We start from the raw sequence: 20,653 nt of genomic DNA on the forward strand, positions 1-20,653 counted from the left end.
GGGCACCGTGGGGCAGAGGTTGGCAAAGCGCTGCTGCCCAGGCCTGACGCCATGGTGATGGGTGCCTGGAGCAAGCCAGTGGGGTGGTCTGCACAGCTCGGCATTGTGCTGTGCTGGCACAGGCTGAGACACAGCTCTTCCTGGCCGCCTGCGTCTCTGCTGGGATGCTCGGCACCGAGGGCTTCCAGTGTGGCGTTGGCTTAAGAGCCTGTCCATTGGCCATCATCCCAAAGGGCGATGAGGCTGGTGAGGGGTCTGGAGTGCAGGTCTCATGAGGAGCAGCTGAGGGAGCTGGGGGTGTTCAGCCCGGAGAAAAGGAGGTCGAGGGGAGACCCCATCGCTCTCTACAACTACCTGAAAGGAGGGGGTAGAGAGGTGGGGGTCAGTTCTTCTCCCAAGTAGCAGGCAATGGGACAAGAGGAAATGGCCTCAAGTTGTGCCAGGGGAGGTTTAAACTGCATATTAGGAAAAAATTTTATACTGAAAGGGTTATTAAGCATTGGAACAGGCTGCCCAGGGAAGTGGTGGAATGGTCATCCCTGGAAGTATTTAAAAGATGGGGAGACATGGTGCGGAGGGACACGGTTTAGTGGTGGTTTTGTCAGTGTTAGGTTGATGGTTGGACTCAATGATCTGAAAGGTCCCTTCCAACCTAGAGGATTCTGTGATAAATACTGGCCTGGGGGGCAATGAGTATTGCCCCAGGAGGTGCAGCAGGAGGAGAGGACCAGGCGAGGCTGTGGGCCGTGGAAAGTGAGAAGAAATAAATGCCAAAGGGACAGTGTGAAGCTGGTGCACAGCATTCCCAGGGTCGCAGGTTACAGGCTGGGGATGCGATGCGGCCGCAGGAGGATTTTCCTTCCCGCCGGACAGGCTGTCCTCCCTGCGTGGGGTTGGCACAAACCCAGCGTGATGTGTGATGCTGTTGGAAGGCGGCGCAGCACGCGGGGCTGCTGTTTCTTCTGTGCCAGCGGTGAATCACAGGGAGCGTTTCTCAGCCTTCAATTAGCCTCAGCTTGAAATCTTTGCCCTTCTCCAAGGCCATCCCCTCAGCTGGCGGGAGGCATTCGGGAGCTGCCACCGGAGCCTTCACTCAGGCTGGCAGGGACCAGGGGCGGCTCTGCCCGGCAGGACACCATGAGCACCCGTGCTGGAGGGGTCGGATGGCAGGAGATGCCGGCTCAGCTGGGGAGTGAGGGCTGGGGAACAGCAGCCGGGCTGCGACAGGGCACTGCCGGCCCCTTCCCACCCGCACCACTCCCCCCAGGCCCGCCCGGCGGGGGGAGTGATGGGTTTGGGAGGTCCCAGCGGGGTGATGATGCTTTCTGGGGAACTTGCATCCTCCCAAGCCAGAGAGCACCAATATCTTTCCGCTTGCTGGAGCTGGAGCTGGCTCGGGCACCGGCTCTTTCTGCCAGCCTGGTGCCTTCTCCGGCTGCTGCTGATGTTCAGGCTGGGGTTGGGAATACAATGAAGAACAGCGTAATATATGGAAATGAATCCCCAAACTCATACTGTGTCTGTTTTGCATGATTGGTTTCTATTAAATTACTGCTGTGCAAACACACTGGCAGAGCCTGGTGGGTTCGTGCGTTCTAGAGAGCGGGAGTCTCCGCGCCGGCTGCTCCGAGACGTGTCTCCGCTGGCGCTCGTGCGATTGTCCTCTCGTTCCCTCCTTCACAGGATATTACTTTCTGTGATGATTCAGCTTCGAGCCTCTCATTCGCTTTAAGGGATCGTTTAATATTTAAATACTTGTCACCAGAGCTGGAGGCTCTGAGCATGGACGGCGGGGACTCTCCTCCTCCTGTCAGCCCTCATTACACCAATGGAGCCGCGCATGGGTGCTGGTTGGGGACCGGCCCGAGCCCTGGCTAGTCCCTTGATGGCAGCGAAAGCAGTGCTCTTAATTACCAAAAGCCCATTTTCAATTCTGTTTCTTCTCTTACTTTGTCTTTTAATCCTAATTGCAAATAATCTTAGATGTCAGTGTGAGGAGCAGAGGAGCTAATACGATGCGACGGTCCAATCATCTCTGCTGCCGCTCACTGGTTTGGCTGCAGTTCGTGCTGGGAGTCCCTGGTGGGGAGCCAGCCCCTGCTGGGAGCCAGCCCCCTCTCCCAGCCCCTGCTGGGAGACCTGCTCTGGCCATCGAGTCCCCTCTCCACTGGCTGCCCGGGGGGTGGCCGGGGTGGCCGTCCATCCGAGGCTGTGGCTGAAGCGGGGATGCATTCCCAAGCGAACCACAGATCTTCCATGAGCTGATGATCCTCTGCCCATCAGCATGGGTGGGGCTGCGTTCACCAGGAGACGTGGGAGTCCTTGGGCAACCCTGGAGGATGCGCAGCTTGACCAGGGTCTGGTGTTCCCTCCCCATGCTTGTGGCTGGGGACAGCTCTGAGCCGAGGCAACGCTCGTGGTCCCACTCCTCTCCCCACTGTGAGGGCCTCCCAGCCCCGAGCCCAGCCAGGATCCTCCCCTGCCATCCCGGTGCCATGGGGCTCAGCTGGGGTGAAGTCCTCTCTCAGGGCATCCTCTTGTCCCCCCAGACCCCAGCGCCCACCCTGAGCTGCAACTTGGCTCTGCCCGACAGCATCGTCCTGGCCATGGCTGCAGGAGAGCCACAGCCTGATCCTGGACTCCTTCCCCAGGGCAGATCCCCAGGCACATGGGCTCGGGATTGGGAGCCGAACGGAATTTGCAGAGCTGCAGGGACAAGAGGGAAGGCGGGAGCTGCTCGCCAGAATGACATCTGTCTCCACCACACTGGTTTCCGTGCTCACTGATTTAGGGAATGGTAGCAAATGAGCCTACTTTGCAGAAATTGAGGAAAATCCCACTTTGTAAATATTTTTTCATGAGGTTTGCAACATTCTGTGTTGATTTGATGCATTTCACCCAACTCTGCGAAAGACTGAGCTACTGAAAAATAAACCAAATGTCTTCGGAAGGTTCTAGAAAACAGAAGGGACTTGACATGGCTCCCCCCACTTATGCCAGCACCCAGCGGGACAGGCAGGGCACCGGCGATAACCTGATGGCGTCGGTGCAGCGGCCACTCTGCTGCTGGTTAATGCCATCAGGTCCTGCTGTGATGGCCCTGGGGCTCACAGAGGAACCAGCATGGCCCCTGGAGCAGAGGGCTTCGGAGCGGTGGTGGCTGTTTGCAGGTGGGAGTCTGAGCGGCTGAGGGTAAAAGCTCCCGGCCCAATTCACAGAATCATAGAATTGTCAGGGGTGGAAGGGACCTTAAAGATATCTCGTTCTACTCCCCCGCCCTGGGCAGGGACACCTCCCACCAGACCAGGTGGCTCCAAGCCCCGTCCAGCCTGGCCTTGAACACCTCCAGGGATGGGGCAGCCACAGCTTCTCTGGGCAACCTGGGCCAGGGGCTCACCACCCTCATGATGAAAAATTTCTTCCTGATATCCAATCTAAGTCTACCCTCTTCCAGTTTGAAGCCATTACCCCTTGTCCTATCACTACATGCACTTCCAAAAAGGCCCTCTCCAGCTTTCTCGTAGGCCCCCCGTTTAGGTACTGGAAGGGGCTCTAAGGTCTCCCCGGAGCCTTCTCTTCTCCAGGCTGAACAACCTCAACTCTCTCAGCCTGTTTTCATAGGAGAGGTGCTCCAGCCCTCTGAGCATCTTCACAGAAAAAAAACCTGAACAGCCCCAAAGACCATCAGGAGAAGGATGAGAAGGGCTTCTCAGTCTTGTAGGCTTCCACCCACCAGCTCCTGCGGCCCACCCCATCACCTGGACACGTACCCCATGGCTCCCGCTGCCCCTGCTGCTGCCCCACTCCTCATCCTCCTGCAGAGAGGCTCCTTCATGAGCCGTGATGGCCGGCTGCACGCTCCCGCCGGGACGAGCTCTCCGGGCTTGTGGCTCGTTCCTGCCGGCCAGTAGCCAGCGGCGGCAGCGGGACTGCAACAACTCCTCCGATTTCAGCAAAGCTCTTTCCTGTGAGAGTTTGCCAAAGAGCCCCCAGCCTAATTGGTGCGATTGCCAGCGCTGCGGCTAATTCTGGTGTTTTACAGCACCAGGGCTGCGTTTCCTATTGATTTCATAGGTTGCTAATGGTCTTTTTCGTACAATAAGAGGCTTTTGTGGGAAGAACTTAATCCAGCCCTATCGCGGGGTGAAATTGCACAGCTTACTGCTTAGATTTCCAGGACGTGATCTGCTTTAATAGCAGAAGGAGTTTTATCCAATACATTTGATGCTGCAATATTTTTATGGCACGACAGGTCCTAATTGAGCTATGTTTCTGTACCGGCAGCGCGGGGGGAGGAGGTGGAAGCTCTCATGGCACGTGGTGGCTCATGAGGACCTTTGTGGTGTGACCGTCACCTTCACCAGCTGCTGTACCGAGCCCCGGCGCTGCCACGAATGAACTTTTTTAAGGTGAGGCTGGTGCTGAGGATGGCAGAGACGTGGAACTTTGTTTTCCCTAGGGTTATTTATTTTTTCTTTCCTCTCTCTGGCGTTGCTGCTCCTGCCGCCGTGTGGTGGGTGCTGCTTGCTGTCGGGTCAGGGGCCGGGGGTGTGCAGACCCTTGTGCCAGGAGGGGATGGTAGGGGCTAGGGTGACAGTGAATGGTGACAGCGAACGGTGACAGCAAGTAGTGCCACCATGAGCACGGGGTGATGGGCATTTCTTGGGGCAAGGGGTGGCCAGGTCCTCGGCACTGCAGGACATGCTCTCCCGCAGGACAGGGCAGGCAGGGCGTGCTGGCACCGCCATGCAGACGCAACGGGCACAAACTTGACCATAGGAAGTTCCACCTAAACGTGAAGAGGAACTTCTTTACCCTGAGGGTGGCAGAGCCCTGGCACAGGCTGCCCAGGGAGGTGGTGGAGTCTCCGTCTCTGGAGACATTCCAAACCTGCCTGGACGCGTTCCTGTGCCACCTGCTCTGGGTGACCCTGCTCTGGCAGGGGTTGGACTAGATGATCTCCAGAGGTCCCTTCCAACCCCTGCCATGCTGTGATTCTCTGCTCCCCCCAGGATGCAGGAGGTGCTCGTGCTCTCCCATGACGCAGGGCATGCTCGCCCTGCCACGCGTGTCGGTGTGTGCTGGCCCAGACCTATTCCAGCCGCCTTTGAAGCTGTCGAGCCCACGTCCTCCCGGGCTCGCAGTGGCTGAGAGCAGAGCTCCAGGGGCAACACGCACAGAGGGGGTGGAGCTGTGCTTCTGCCTTTGAATTATGTGTGCAGGAGATAGCTAAATGGATTGTGACGGCCAGGATCAAAGGTTAGGAAATTTCTCTGTGTATCTTATGTAAATGAGGACTAATGAGGTTTTCATGATTACCTTTAATTAGCTTTTCCACAAGTAGTGGTGATTTATATGGTGTGAGCCCGGACAGATGACACACGCGGATACACTTGCAGTGGAGCACCTTCATTAAAACGTTTTTTAAAAATGAATCTGCGATATGCAAATTACCTATTAAATGCTCAAGAAAAATATTTTAAGGGGGAAAAAAAGGCACAAGCAAAACGCCAGCTCCACAAGACCTCCGGGGCTGCGGTGTGCCTTGGCGGCAGGCTGGGCTGTGGGGGACACTGCTGTCCTTGTGGCTGTCCCTGGTGGCCTGGGGTGGCCCTGTGCGGAGCAGCTGTGCCCAGTCCCTGGCGCAGGGAATTCTCTCCATGGAGGGCCTGTGGTCCCAGGGGATTTCTGCAGAGGATGCTTGATCAAGATCAGCGGTGGCCATGAGTGCTAGGTGTCCCCTCGTCCCTTGAGCCGTCTCGCTAGCCGGTGGCTTCGGGCTCCGGCAGCATCACCTCCTGCTCCGCTGCAGGCTGGGGAGACATGGAGAGGATGCTGAGCTCCCAGCCTGCCCCCGGACAGGTTCTCGGAGCCGTCCCGAGCGCTGTGGAGTTACCGGTGGAGCTGGGCAGACCCTGCACCTCCATGGCCTCCCCCAGCCTCAGCCGCTGCCCTGAGCCTCCCCTGCTGCCTCTCATGGCAAACAGGGCTGCAGGGCTGGCGGCGGTCAGGCGGCAGCGTGCCCTCCCTTTTTTCCAACTCAAACAACATGGGGAGATTTCCACTGCCAATAAGAGACAAGAATCACCGTTTCTTTTCATTGCAGAGAGAAACTGGGAAATGTGGCATCCAGAAGCTGGAACCTGTGCAGGAGGTGGTGAGAATGAAGGGAAACGAGCAGGGACACGTCCGGAGTTCGGCGAACCAGGCTGAGATGGGAGAGCAGCAGCGGTGGGTGCCAGGTGGGCAGCGAGTGCACCCCATGGGGTCGGTGCTGAGTGCTACCAAGGGGTCCTGCAGCAGCCTGTCCCCAAACCCCAAAAAAGGGGCTTTTGGGGAGAAATAGATTTAAACTGGAGCCAGCAGCAGCTCCCCTTGGAGCTCTGCTCCTGATCCTGAAGAGCAGGAGAATATTGTTGGGTGGGAGAACGCATTGTACCAAGAGACAGCGGAGTGAGCAGGTGAGATGGCTTGGACAACTATGTCCAATTAGCCTGACATTAATCCTGGGCAAACGGGTGGAAAAACTAAAGCAGGATGCAATTAATTGGAGAATTAGACCCTGGGAATATAAATTCATGCCTGTCAGTGTGGTTGAAAGGTGGTAGCTCCTGTCAAACCAACCTGATTTCATTCTCTGATGAGATTATGAGTTTGGTTGATGGAGGCAGTGGCACAGAAATAACAGGCTCCGGATGGTGTTTCACACGGAGCCGCGATGCCCTGGTTAAAAAGCTGGTGGGAAGTGATTAGAAAATGAGTCTGAAGAACGCAGGAGGGAATATTGCTGCTGTCGCCGTTTTGCAGACGGGTGGTGGTGGCGGTGGCCCCGTCCTGGCCGGGGTCTCGGGAGCGCCGGTGCCGCAGTGCCGCGGGGGCCTGGCTCTGGGTGCTGTGGCGGCGCGAGCGGAGGAGAGGCGTGAGTAACATTCGCGCTGCTCCGGGGCAGTAAATCGCCTGGCTCGCATGTGTGCCTGTGGGCTGCCTGCCCTGGGTTCCGCACCAGCTCTCCAGTTTGCAGAAAATGTCAAGTTTGCTTTATTTTCCCCATCCGCTATCTGAAGATGATTCTGAGTGTAGCAAAAGCAGCAGAAACTGTGCCCAAAGTAAGACCCAAATCCATCTGATTATGAATGGATTTAATTAACCACCATATTCCCTTTTATCAGAGCTCTGGCAAGAGGTAGATTTATGCAGCTCTTTTCTCATCCCTCCTCACCACTTCAGTGCCTGTTCCAAGGTGACGGAAGAGGTCCCTGGCTGTTGTAGCACCTGGCTGGAAGCTGCACTCTGCCTGGGTTGCTGTTGTCTCCGGCACCCGGAGCCCTGGGCAGGGGCTGGTTCCCGCATCCCCTGTGCTGCAGCATCAGCTCCTCTCCCTGTGGAAGCTGTGGGTGCTGCCAAGCTCAGAGCGGTCACCGGTGCTGCCGGGGAGACACTGTGGCTGGGCTTGCCGGGGGGACACTGTGGCTGGGGGCTGCTCTCCGGACTCAGTTCCACATCTGCTCTCTGGACTCTGTTCCACATCTGGTCTCCTGGCTTGGTTCCTCCTCCAGGAGTTTTGGGGCAGTTTTGGGGCATGCAGTCTGCCGCCCAGCGTGCCGGGTGCTGGAGGACTGCCCAGCCCCGTGCTCGTGGCCATTCAGCTCACCGGCTGCCGGAGCTGCGCGTGGGCACAGGCATGGTGCTCCCCAGACAATAAGGCGTGCTAGGGACAGCCAGCTCCCTGCTTGTGAGAACACAGGGCCTGCTAGAGTCCTTTATTGCTGCTCTTTAAACACCACATTTTTCTTGAAATCCAACAATTTTACAGCCATGCTAGCCGTACTTGCAGACAGGTACAAATAACGTCCTGCACCAGAGTGCCTGGGGGAGAGGACAGCCAAGAGCAGGAGAGCAGCGAGGGGGCACACACGTGCACTACTGACAACTCTCTCTCCCTGTGTCCCTCCCCGTGTCCCCAGGGACCGGGGCCACCAGCACGGATGCTCACCTGTGGGCCGAGCCAGCAGGGCCGTGCCATGGCAGGGCTGTGGCTGTGCCGCGGTGGGGCTGTGCTGCTCCATGCAGGCTCCGCCGGGGCTGCTCAGCCCCCAGTAAACATTACAGACCCTGTGTGTCCTTCAGGCATAAAGAAACCCATCAGGGTGCATTAGGAAGCCAAGACGACATTTCTTCTCTAAAATGGTACAACGGCTTTTCAAACACACCAGCAATGAAAGTTTTATTGCAGCCGGCTTGATCTCCTGCAGGTCTGTTGTTTCAGATGAGCACTGGTGGGTCGGAGCCCACCCAGGGCCCACCAGAGCTGTCATGAAACACGGAGCAGCCGTGGGGAGCGGCTTGCCGAGCGGCAGGGGCTGTGCTGGAGGTGCTGGCTGCTGCGCCTCTGGCAGCCCCCGTCCCGACGGCATCACCGGCAGGCTGCCGCGGGCACCGCGCTGCTGGGGGGCTCCGCTGCCAGGAGGTGCACCGCCGGCAGGAGGGGAAGGCTGTGCTCGGAGTGCTGCTTTTGGGGTGCTCTTTGCATTCCCCCAGCTCCAGCAGCTCAGATGGTGAGGCAGACCCTCGCTGTCACCCTGCCCTGTCCTGTGACCCCACCATGCCGTGGGGCTCCTGCTCTCCCTGGCTCGCTTATGGAGCTATTCCAGCCCGATTTCTTTCTGGTTTTCAGTCTCTTGCTGACTGACATCTCACTGCCTGTCCATGCACCCTGCTTCCTTTGCACTGACCTGGGCTCACACATCTGGAGGCGACAGGTCCCCCCGGCTCCCAGGAGGACGGAGCGGGTTTGCACGCTGCTGTGGGATGCTCTCTGCCAGGCTGGGGGTGCCAGCATGGTGCAGCGTGGTGGGGTGCCATGGCCAGGGTGGGCTCAGGTCTGTGCAGTGGCCTGGGGCAGCACTCAGTGGGTGCTGGACCCAGCGGTGCCCAGGTCTCCGGTGCCCGTGCAGGACAGGGCAGGGAGCCCGCAGCGGTGCTCAGGCATGCTGTGAGTAACGGCCCAACTCCTGTTTCCCTGGGCCGACTTAAATAAAGTGCAACGAAGCAGCACTGAGTGCGCTTTTTACAAACTCCGTGCAGCAGGACTGAGATAAAGAACAAGTAATTCACTTTATCTGTGTTAGTTATTTAGAAGAAGGTGAGGAAATGAGGAGTGAAGTATTCCCATCCTAACCTGGAGCCAAGCAGGGGTGCCTTGCCCTGTGCAGTGTGCTGTGGGGCAGGGCAGCATGATGTGTGCTGTGGGGCAGGGCTGCTTGCTGTGGGGCTTGTGCCATAGGGCCATGGGAACACTTCCCAGTGGTCACTGGTGCCGGGATCTCCCTGTTCCCCAGCCATCACTGCCTCACTCGGGCAGTGTGGCACTTCCATCCCAGAGGCGACCATCTGGGCAGTCCTGGGATGCCTCGATGCATGCAGGCTGGAAAACCCCGACCTGCCGCGGTGTGATAAAACTGCGGTTTAAGGACAGGGCATCCTGTCTCTGCTGCTGCACTGAGAGCAGCGTGAGGCCGTGGCGAGGTGAACGGTCCTGTGGCACGAAGGACCAGACTCCATCAACCGTTGTGGCCCAGGCACCCACCAGTGCTCCTTGGCTGCAGTGGCTGGAGGATGCTGCCTGTCCCACGCTCCCTGGGAACAGGTTGGGCAGCCAGGCTGGTGGCTGCTGAGCACCCAGCAGGAGCTGCATGGCTATAGCACCGCCGCTAACTTTTCCAGTTTCCCCTTGGAAATTGTTTCTGTCAATATTCTAATTTCATTTGGGCTGAGCAGGCGGAGCGGAGGCAGCGCATCCTAAGCAGATCATTTGTCTCCCGCTCCGGATCTCGGCAGGCGCCCAGCACGTGAGATGATGCCGGGGGCTCCTCACTGATGGAGCCGGGGATCCGGCTGGGCAGGACGAATGAGGGCAGGAGGGGACCGAGCCCCAGCGCCCCACTCCCCCAGTGCCCTGCAGCCGGGTTGGGGCTCCGGGGCAGGATGCTGCCCAGCGGCCGGAGGCAGGTCTGGGGTGGGGACAGGATGGCACGGGCAGGAACCTATCACTCCTTCCCACGGGGCTGCGTGGGGCTGCCACACTCCCCCAGCACCGGTTGAGCACTGGTGGGGCTGGAGCCCGGCTCTGCAAAGCCCTGCACGGCAAAAGACCCCCTCGGGCTGGTGCGCCACGCGGCAGGGCAGAGCGCGACAGAGCACCTTGCTGTCTCCTCCGCTTTTCCACGTGTCTGCAGATGCCATGTCTGCCGATGAGGTATGTTTATCTGGGGGAAAGAAACGAGGTTCTTAACCAGATGGCGGGGCTAATAAATTGCTCGGGAAAGGCAAACTAGTACATGCAGCACGCGTCTCCTCTGCGTATCTATTGCAAAGTGCCAAAAGAAATCTGTCTCAGGAATTATTTCAGAGAGGGTAATTTCTGTTTCCCAGTTGCTGTCATACATTAGAAATGTCTGAAATGCCTCCAGTTGGTTACCAGTGGTGAGGAGCAGCCAGGGGCTGCCATAGATGAGAAGCGCTAAAAGAAAATAAATTAGCCTCTTGCACTCAGCCCTTCCCTCAGCTGCTGAACCACAAGTGACGAGCGGCTGTTGCTTAAGTAACGACCAGAATAATGAGGAGAACAAGATCCACAAGGGAATATTAACTCAGAGAAACAACATTTTCTCCCCCTTTTGAAGTTTGCCCCCTGGCAGCCCCTGTCTGGCATGGAGGTGAGCCGTGTCCTGCCAGAGCCGGCAGGGAGGGATGCCGGGGGTGCCGGATGCCGGAGCAGACCCATGACTGTCCTGCAGCATCCTCTGCCCCATGCCTCCAGTGCCAATGCTCTTCCCTTCCTTTCCGCTCATCAATCCTGCAGCAGTCCATCTCCTCCTGCCTTAGCCAGGTGTAAACCCCTCCATACTTCCCATAACCACCCAAAACCAGTCACCTGCAATCAGGGGAGCCAGTACCACCGATGAGGGTCACACGCGGCGCAGCACTGCTCACACTCACACCCCCCCCCCACATACCGGCCCTGCAAGAGCCTGAGGAGATGGGAAGAAGCCAGATTGGACTATGCAGCTAAACTGCGTCTTTTCAAGCAGGCTGGCCCAAATTAATCTAAGGAAGTAGCTGGAGCAGTCAGAAGCTCATTAATGGCCATGTCTGAGCCCCCGCTTCCAGGTGACGAGGGCGAGGGGAGCCTGACGCTAACGAGCAGTGAGGGCAGGAGCTGCGGTGTCGAGGACCGACCGCTCTGCTGGCGGTCGCAGGGTGTTTCCAGGAACTGCAGCCACGCTGACAAACAAGGAAACCACTTGTGCACACCTAGGAGTAAACAAGGAGGTGAGGAACAGCCAACACGGATCTGCCATGGACAAATCATCTCATGCAATCTAATTTCCCTCTAGGACAAGAACCACTCTGGTGCCTGTGGGCTGGCAGGGCCGGGTGCAGGTGATGTGGCATCGACTTGCTGGGCAAGCCACCAGGGTGTCCTCCTGGCCGGGCATCTCCTGATCCCCCTGCGAAGCTGCGGGCGTTCGCTGTGGGTGTTGGCAGACGCAGCTGGAAGGAGCATGCAGACAGTGGGACCTGCCCCAGCTCTTGCACTGTCTACGGGAGAAGTGGCAGTGGGACTCAGCTGAGCCTGGTGTGACTGCAGGCACGGGGCGGGTGCCTCGGCTCTCTTTGCAGATGGATTAGCCAGGGCAGCTAGCGGAAAAATGAGGAGATTTGCACCAAGAGGCACTTGGTCCTGCCTCTGCTGCCGGGACGTGGCCGGCGGTTGCACGCATTCCTGTTATTTGGAGGCATGAAACGTCTTAATCATAGGCTCGGTAACGTGCACCCTGAGCATTGGCAATCTGTCCCCTCTCATTTCTCGGTTTGCAGCTCACGTTGCTCTAACTGCTGGTTTCACTAATTCCAGTGAATGAGCCGCTGCGCAGGGGCCACGGTGGCTCTGGCAAAGCCGAGTGACCGCAAACAGGGACAGAGCTGGGCTGGGGGAAGCAGCGGGAGGCTGAGAATGGTGTCTCACACTATTTTGGATCTGCTTTATTGGCAATAAGACGCGCTGTTATTCTGCGCAGCATCTCGGGCACCCTGCTAGCACCTGGGAATTGTGGCGGTGTGGCCCTGTCCCCTTTCTCTCCCACACCTTCAGTGACTCTGCCTCGTCACCTCCAGCTCCTGAGGCTCTGCTTGCGTGTCCTGCATCCGTTTCTCTGGAGAGTGGTCTCCGAAAATTAGGCCCCTTGGAAACTGCTTAAAGCTGAGCACCCGAAGCTGCCGATTGCACCTGAAAGAGGCACGCTGTGCTGACTGGCTGGGGGATAACCTGACCCTGCCCACTTCTCAGCGTTCGCTCATTATGAATAATCATCATTACGGTCTGAGCCGTTCTGCTCCGGGTGACAGTAGCCATCTGCACCGGAATGGCTGGAAATGCACCCAAGCACCTGGGCTCGATGAAGGTAAAGCACCCCGACAGACACCCTCCTGGGGACACCGAGCACCCCCGGTGACAGCCCCAGGGCCAAGGGGAAGCAGAGTCAACCCGGAGGCTCATTGCGACCCCTTTGCTCCAGCTGGGACCCCTGTGGTGGCTCTGTGGGCACAGTGTGCCCTCCCGGGCTTGTCTTGCCAGTATTTCATATTTCATAAAGCTAAGCGGATGCATTTGTCCAGTTCTTAAAAGGAATGACTCGGTTTCGAGCCCCGCTGTGTTGTAACGAGCATTTTAAGGAAGCTTATCCCTCCGATGATGTAAACCAGGAGCACTCCTGAATTTCAATCTCCTCTGGCTGGCTGAGTCATCTGGGGAACATTACCCTGACGTACGGCTCGTTGTTTGTATCCGCTAACAATTATATGGGGGTGCAATTTTGAGAACTACCTTATTTCACAGTGTGTGATTAATGGTGGAAATCTTCTTTCCCATTTAGCAGTTTGTTAGATACCTGTTGCAGCTGCAGCTATCCCCAGGAGGATGCCTGCTCACTTAAATGTGTCATCGCAGGCAAAACAAGGCACTCTTCTACTAAAAAAAGGCAATGAAACAAACCTAAATGGGACTATAAGTTTCCTTTGTCTTGTTTCCCTCCAACACCCTTTTCTATCCATCCTGCATGTGTGAGCAACAGGGAAGAAGACAATTTGCTGTGGGAAATGCCGGGTTGTCTTCATCTTAAACTTTCCTGTGGGTGTAATTAATCCATTGAGCGGATGGTGCTGTAGGGGCTGTGCTGGCCACCTCTGCAGTGCCGGGAGCGCCGTGGGCACAGTGGCAGCCTCTGCCTGGGCTTGCAGAGGCAGTACATCTTGCCCCAGATGGTGACAATCACTGCTGGGACAGGGTTTCCCAGTGCTTGGCTGGTTGGAGGGACGTAACCGGCCTGGCAGCCATGCTGGCGTTGCCTCCGGCTGCTCCCGCCGGGCTGCGAACCACAGGCGGGATCATCCCTCCGGCTGCCTCCGTGGCCGAGCGGCTGCAAGCAGCGGGGGTGGCTGTTGCATTAATAATGCAGACGTGCACTTCTGCCGGGCCTTCCCCATCAGGCTTCCTTGGATTCATGTCAAGATAAGATTTTCTTGCTCCTAATCCTCCAGGGTCAACGCACAGAGGAGGAATCTGCCATAGCTGCCTTGGCTCGTAGCGGGATCGCTGCCTGCCTGCAGGCTGGGGTGGGAGCCTGGCAGCCCCAGGATGGATGAGGGGTGCCCATGGCTGGGGTCAGACCCGCTTCCCAGGGTGCGGGCAGGTCCTCAGGTCCCAACAGTGAAGTTGGAGGGAGATGGAGGGACTTTCAGCTCCTGCTGTCACCAGGGACAGGCTGCACCGCTGCCTCTGCCAGGAGCCACGTGGCTCTGACATCTCCCCTGCTAAAAAATTGCAGGGCTGGCCCTGACAAATGAGGAATATTTTGCAGGTGCTGCCTTTTGGGATGGAAGCAGAGCACACAGAGTGCACAGAGCCCACGTGGAGCTCACCGACTGGCCCCACGGAGGGTGGCAGGAGCAGGTAGGGTCTCTAGGGTGGGCTTATTGGGGCCGGGCTGGCGTGCCCCATGCAGAGGAGGCCGTTGGCAGAGCCCGTGTGTGGCCTGGGAGTGTGCCGGGGCCGAGCTGGCGCGGTGACAGCGTGGCATGTCCGTCAGGAGCAGGGCTGCTGGCTGCCACAGCGGCTGCTGGTTCCAGGGGAGGCAGCTCTTGGCAGCATCTCTGCCTTGGCAGGTGGCGGCTGCAGGAGCGATGACATTAAAATGCTTGTGTTGATCTGGCAGAGGCAGCCCTGGGACATCAACAGGCGATGTTTTGCTGGGAAAAAGGAAAATGACAATGGTCTCCATCAAAATTATTATAGCGCTGTCCCTTAGAGTCAACAGTCTGAGAGCTGGGAGGGAGCTTTTCTTGTTTGCTTTTTTTTTCCTAACAAGGAGAGTTTTAATGGCACTTAGTGCAGCTCCAGCCACAAGGCACCTTGGCACCGAGCCATCCAACGTGCCGGTGGCTCATGCTAATTGCACCAAAGCACATGGCATTGCTGAAATGATGCTCCCAGACCGGGGTTGGCAGCCGGCGTCGGCGTGAGGAACCCTCCCTGCTCTGCTTATTTCTACAGAGACACACATCTGAACGAGCTTGTCAAGTGAAATTTTCTGTCTGGTTAGAAATGGATTTTCGAGCTCCTCGCTCACATGTAAACATTTTTAGTGGTCCCCAGCCAAAGCAGAAACAGCGAAAGCAAACATCAGCCTGAGCAAACATGGTCCCTGCAGGGAAATCACCGGCCACAGAAGGAAACAAAATGTGTGATGGCTTCAAAAGACATCCATTAAACTGTGTGCTGAAGTGATTCATGGTGCTGGTAGTTAGACTTTAATTAGATCTTAATCACGTAATTTTATCTTTGTTTTAGAAATTAGAGCTTAATGACTGTATTGCTCTCATAACAGCGCCGTGACTAAATACAGTAATATCACATGGCAGCACTGCAGTGGGCAGAGATGGGACAGAGATTATCTGCTGGTCCCGGATCATTATTTCTTAAGTAAAGAAATATATTTAAAATACACAAATCCAGCAGGACCGGCCAGTGCTCAGGGAAGGTGGGAGAGGGTAGGAGCTGGGTGAAGAGGAGGGCTACAGGCCAAAGCCCCCATCTCCTGACACCAGTGATGCCCCTTTCCCTGGGGACAGGCACTTCTGTCCACTCCCTCCCAGGAAGCCCACAAGCTCCTCAGGACCTCAAAACCCTCATCCTCGCCGGTGCTGGCCACGGAACCAGGGTCTGAGCTCAGACACTGGCAGCCCGGCTGCCCAGAGCATGGCATGCCAGCAAGAGGAAAACGGGGTGTGTGATAACAGGAGATGGATGGTGGGCTTTCACTTCAGCTGGCAGGTTGGATCCTTCACAGGATTAGGGGCAGGGTAATTAATCTCAATCACTCCTGGGCACTTTTCCTCTTGCGTTGCTGTTCCGGGCATCAACACACTTGCAGGTTTCCCCACCCCGGGGCGCGGAGCTGCCATGCCCCGCGGTGCGTGGGGATGGACGTGCTCCGAATGGCAATGGTGGTGTGGACCATGCACCTTGCAAACACACACAGACCGCGGACCCGTCTCCCAGGAGGGGACTTTTCTCCCTTGGTAGGTCTGGGGATACATCAATACCTGCTGCAGGGTAATAAGCGCTCTGCCTCGCATCCTACTCTTATTTATTTTATTTTAGTTGAGCCATGTGAAGTCAATTCAAGTTTGTAGGGCGAGTCCATATGGCAGGAGGGACCAGGGTAATGCTGCCAAGCCACAGCCTGGCTTTGCAGGGACACAGAGCCCAGCTGGCCCCGGCGCTGCCCTGCAGAGCCAGGTTTCACCCTGTGCCCAGCACAAGGGCTTTGTCCTGCAGCGCATCCCTTGTAGCAACGCCTGGCCGGGGAAAATAGCAGTCCCACTCCAGTCTCAGCTTTGTTTTGCCTTTCCCAGCTTGGTGAGCTCTGCCCGGCCCCTACCCAGGGCTTGTCCTTGACCTGGTTCTCGGGGAGTGGAAGCAGTAGCTTCGTGTCCCATGGCCACGGTGTTACTGCGGCAGCGGCAGCAGCTCCCTGAAGCCGAGCGACTGTGCTGTCCTTGAGCCCTGCCTTGCTGCCCTTGCTGCGGATGGCAGCGGGCCCTTTCCCACCTTCCCTTTCCTGCTTATTATGCCACATGAGCCACTTGAACTCATTACTGTGGCAGATTATAGGTCCCCAGGTAATAACGCATATTCAGATAATTACTAACAGATCCTCTAATAGGAACGAACTCAGTTGAATCCATTCAGTCGCTGGGTAAATATTTATACCTACGCCGTCCTTATCACCAGCCACCGGAGCGCGCGGCAGCCGGGGTTGCTGTCCTCATGGCTGTGCTCGCTGCAGGAGCTGGCTGTGGCTAGCGGGGAGCCGCGCTGGACCTGCCTCACACCGTGGCTCAGAACTGGCCAGGGACCCAGCGCCACACGGCGTGAGCCCAACACCATCTTCCCTTTCCCTCCTTTGAGCCAGCAGCAGCAATCCCGCAGCCAGCCTGCCTGCTGCTGCCCGCTGTGGTGAGCTGGGGACCGAGCCTGTGGCCACTGTGCCCGGCAGGCAGCTCTGCCTGTGTGCCCCGGTGAGATGTGCCCATCCCTGGGTGCCATTTCTGGCCACGCTCCTACCACCCCGTGCCATCGGGGCTGCTGTGGGGCTTGTGTTCCTGCAGGGCCGTAAGGAGCATCATGCCTCGGTCAGGGCTAAAGTGCTTTTGACAGGTGCTTTCGCCGCCACTGCTGTGCATTGCACCCACCACCATCCATTGGCAGCACTTTCACCTGGCAGCTGACACCCCCATGGGCCCTGCCAACCGCGGGCACGGCCGCCTGCATGCTGGCAAGCGTCAGCCCCCCTCTCCCCGCCCGCCTAGAGCCCTGGCTGTAGAGGAGTCACCCTAATTGGACCAGCCGGCTAATTAGCTGTCAGGTAATGAATTATGCAGTGAAGCCTGGACTTCAGTGCAGTATTGATACCATCAGCTCCTCTCATTTCTACATGCTCCTGTTCGCTGGAGCGCTGAGCAGAGCTTGTAGAAGAACTTGGAAAACTTTCAAAGCAAATTAAACGTGTTAATCAGTTGTGCGCGGTGGCAAGGCACCGGGAGAGCAGGCGGGCGGGCTGGCACCCACAGCTCAGCTGGCAGCCTCAGGGGCAGACGTCAGCTCCTCCTTTGCACAGCTTGTCACCCCTCTTGTGCTGCGGGCAGGCAGGGGACAGCCGTGGGGACTCGGTGCCCGTGGGCAGCTGCCTGCCCCGCTCCGAGTGCCCGTGGGCAGAAGAACGGGGATGGGAGGATGGAAAGCAGATTCGGGGGTTGGAGGCTAGTGGTTCCTGGGAGCTCGGTGGAGATGCCTTTGCTGGGAGAGGCTGGAGGTTTCCTGCTGGGGAGGGGGAGGATGGGCAGCGGGGCAGAGGTCCCCGAGCCTGTGCGTGGGACAGAGGGATGTCTGCCGTCCCCAGGGTCACTGCGAGCGCAGGGCTGGCGCCCCGGGCAGCCCGTGTTCTGTGTCTGCGCTGGCTCTGTGCTGCCCAAGTGCTGGCATTGCCGGGTGACACCGCAGCTGTACCCGTCCTGGGGAGCGGTGGCAGAGCCCGAGGGTTCAGCCAACAGCACGTTCCTGTCCCTTGCTGCAGCCTGATAAAATAATAAGAGGAAACTTGACCTACTTGAATGTATCAGCATCCCAGCACTTCCTCAGCATTAATAATTTCCAAGGGGTTAGAGGTTTCTGTTAATGATCATACTTATTTGCTGCCAAACTCCGTGTTGGGTGGAAGGAGAGGGTGTGTCAGAAATGTCTGTACCTCGGTGCAGAGGCAGGGCCATGGTGGGGGGAGGAACCCAACAGCCAACACCAGCTGGGGTGGCGGCGGGGCTGGCTCCCAAGCATCGCGTTGAGGGGACAGAGCTGGAGCTCAACCACCGCAGGGCAGCCCCAACCCACTGCCCCCAGGGCCTCGCTTGCATTCCCCATCCCTGCCGCCGCCAATAAACACGGAACCAGCAGTGAAACCGAATCATATTAATTAATAAGAAGTTAATCAAATTTTCGCAGTGCCCCCGGCCGTGTGATCCCACCTTGGTCCGAGATGAATGATGCTCCTTGCGCAACTGGAAATACTTGGGCTTAATTTAACGTGCAAGTCCAGCCCTGCAGCTTGTCGCTGGCGTGGAGTGCGCTGCTGAGCCAGCTCCTTCTGGCCGGGGCTGCCGGGCGCTTGCTTGCTAATAAAGAGTTGCCTGCTAATAAAGAATTACTGCGGTGCTCCCACGGCGGCTCACGCCCGGTCAGGGTCTCCTCATCAGGAGACAAGGAAGGTAAATATCTAAGAGCGATGCTAAGTCAAAGTTAAACATCTCTGACTAGGGGGTCCTGGGATGGTCCCGCTGGGAAAGGGGGTGTTCAGGGCAGTTTTGGGGAGGAGAGGCAGGAGCAATGCTGCAGCTCCTGGGGACGTGCCGGTGGCTTTGGTCTCCATGGGGAGGAGCAGGGCAGGGCACTTGCCAGCGATGTAAATGGTCCCCGGGAAGGTTTCTCTTGACCCAGGGCATCTCAAGAGCTCTTCAGCGTGAACAGGATCAGGAACCACTTAAGTCGCATTCATTATGTTTAAGTATTTATGAGCTGATAAATATTAAACAGCTGCTCTCTGGGGTTCAAGCCTGAGCGAACCGATCAAAACACGGTGCACGCAATGGCCGTGGCCGTGCTGCTGGGGGAAACCGTGGCCACGGGACGTGCAGCACCAGGGCACGTATAGTTGCGTGCAGCCTCCTGCTGATGGGTGGCTGGTGTCTCTTGGCACCTCCTGGTGCCCTGTGCCTGTGCTACTGGTTTCGCTGGTGGGGCCCAAACCATGACGGGCACAAACCCGATGGGTCACCCCAACAGCCTGCGTGGCTGCAGGGCACCGCTGTGTCCCTGCACGCTCAGCTCCAGGTCTGGCATCGTGTTACTGCAGCCCAGCCCTCCTCCGCCGGCGAGCTGGGTTCAGCACTTTGAACCTGGCTGCAAGAGGTCCCCTTGTCATCCTCTCTTTGGACACTTCCATCGAGGCTTTGCAGAATGCTCTAGCAAGGATCTCCATCACCCTTTACAAAGAAATAATTGCCTTAAGTCGCATACCTTCCAGCCCAGTAAAAGTTATACAGCGGTCGTTACAATTTACATGCTGGCTTATAAAGTTCACACTTAAAGCGTTTTCCGCCCGACTGTTACAGACGTTTAATGGCGTGGGAGCCATTCAGAGCAGCATCTGGATAAATGCTGCAATGGAAGAGCCCAATGCACATCCCCTGACATCCCTGCTCCTCTGGAGACACAGACACAGCCCTTTACTGGTACCCACCTTCTCCCCACAGGTGCTGGTGGCAATCCCGGCACACCGAACACCGCAGCTAACCCCTGCCCGGCTGGGGAGGCTGTGCCGGAGCCCCATGCCCTGGGCAGAGTGAAACCATCCGCTGGTTTAGGCATTGCCGAGCACGCCATGGCTGGTCCTTGAGCCAGTCCCACCCTTTCACCCAACAGCTCTCCTCCCCTCCTGACCGCAGCCCTGCGTGCCTCGGCCGGATCTCACGGCGCTCGTGAAGCCAGAGCTCCCAGCAGATTTGGCCACGGGGAGGGGATTAGTCCAGCTAAGCCGGTCTGCTTGAAATCGCGCCGCTGCGTCTGGTGAAACCTGCTGACGTTTCGGGGCTCTGGGGGGGAGGAGGCTAGCCGTGCATCATGGTGCTCACCGAGAGCCTCCGTGCCTCGGTGGCTGGCACAGGACCTGTGCTCAGCAGATGTCTGGCTTGTTTGCAACGTGGATGTGAGCAACTGAGAGCAAGGGCAGTGCCACCATCCTGCCCGCCAGCTCTGCCTGCCCCCCTGGCTCACAGGGAACGGGGATGTTCCCCCCAAGCCTCTGCTCTGGGGGCTGCGCAGCCCCTGCCTGCGCGGAGCCTGGGGTGGCGTGTGGCTTGGAAGAGCTGGCAAAGAGGTTTTGCAGGTGCTGGGCCCCCGAGCTGGCTTTCATGGCCAGAGCGGTGGCTCTGGCCCCTCATGTCCCCTGGGCTGTGGGCATTCGCGGTGGGGAGGACCCAGGCTGGCTGAGTTCCCTCTGTCAGCTCCTCTGCTCAGCGTTGGTGTCACCAAACCAGTGCTGCTCGATGTCCTTACCTACCCCTCCCGCCGCCCGGCCTCTTAAGAATGCAGATTGTCTACTCCGAGGCTTTTTAAGCTGTGTTTTTAAGAGCTCCTAATGTGATAAGCATTTTCAGCACAGCCCTTCCTGGGCCCTCATTTGCTTACCCTTTGGAAATCTAATACTTGATTTAAGCACATTTCTGCTCCCTCTATTTGTAAGGACAAATGTAAAGTAATTGTTTGATATTGCAGCGGTTTCCTCAGGCTCCAGCTCTAATTTCCCACTAATACAGTATTGTCAGGGGGATCAATCTAACCCGGCACCTTCTGCCTCCTTGGAGTGGATTGCAAATGGCTTTTCTACTGCGAGGCTGGGATTTGTGAGTCTCGCTGTGAATGTTTTTCTCCTTTAAAGGAAAAATCATACAAGAAAATATCCCATCTTCCTGTAGACTGCCG

The sequence above is a fragment of the Larus michahellis genome, chromosome 8, assembly GCF_964199755.1.
Source record: "Larus michahellis chromosome 8, bLarMic1.1, whole genome shotgun sequence".
Lineage (NCBI taxonomy): Eukaryota > Metazoa > Chordata > Aves > Charadriiformes > Laridae > Larus > Larus michahellis.